A 330-nucleotide genomic window follows, 5' to 3' on the forward strand; every position below is an offset into this window, starting at 1 on the left:
TCAGTGGTCGTTTGAGATAGTTTAACTCTCTAAACCAAGAATATTATATATTCGTTAAATCCCTCTAAATAATCATTGCTCGGTAGGCTTCTGAAGATATCCTCCTTGGAAAGTATTGACCTTATTTTCATCTACAAAATCTGCAATAACTTGAAATCAAGAATCTCATAACAGGATTGAAGCAATACAATAACAGCAGCTACACATAACTTACATAGAAACTATTTTACCTTATATCAATGCCTCCTTGGATCTTCTCAGTTGTAACCTGCACACATTAATAAAGAACTATTTCTTCTTACTAATGCTTTAAAAGAAAAAGAGAAGAGA

General features: G+C 32.1%; 1 long non-coding RNA gene across 1 annotated transcript; it reads right to left on the minus strand.

Moving 5' to 3' along the window:
- LOC106322387 lies at nucleotides 1–274 on the minus strand. Its single transcript, XR_001266394.1, has 2 exons — nucleotides 231–274; nucleotides 1–140 (listed from the first exon to the last, which is right to left on the minus strand). It is a non-coding gene; the product is annotated as an uncharacterized LOC106322387 (long non-coding RNA).
- Between the last annotated feature and the right edge of the window lie 56 nt (nucleotides 275–330).

The sequence above is a fragment of the Brassica oleracea genome, unplaced genomic scaffold (assembly GCF_000695525.1).
Source record: "Brassica oleracea var. oleracea cultivar TO1000 unplaced genomic scaffold, BOL UnpScaffold20804, whole genome shotgun sequence".
Taxonomy (NCBI): Eukaryota; Viridiplantae; Streptophyta; class Magnoliopsida; order Brassicales; family Brassicaceae; genus Brassica; species Brassica oleracea.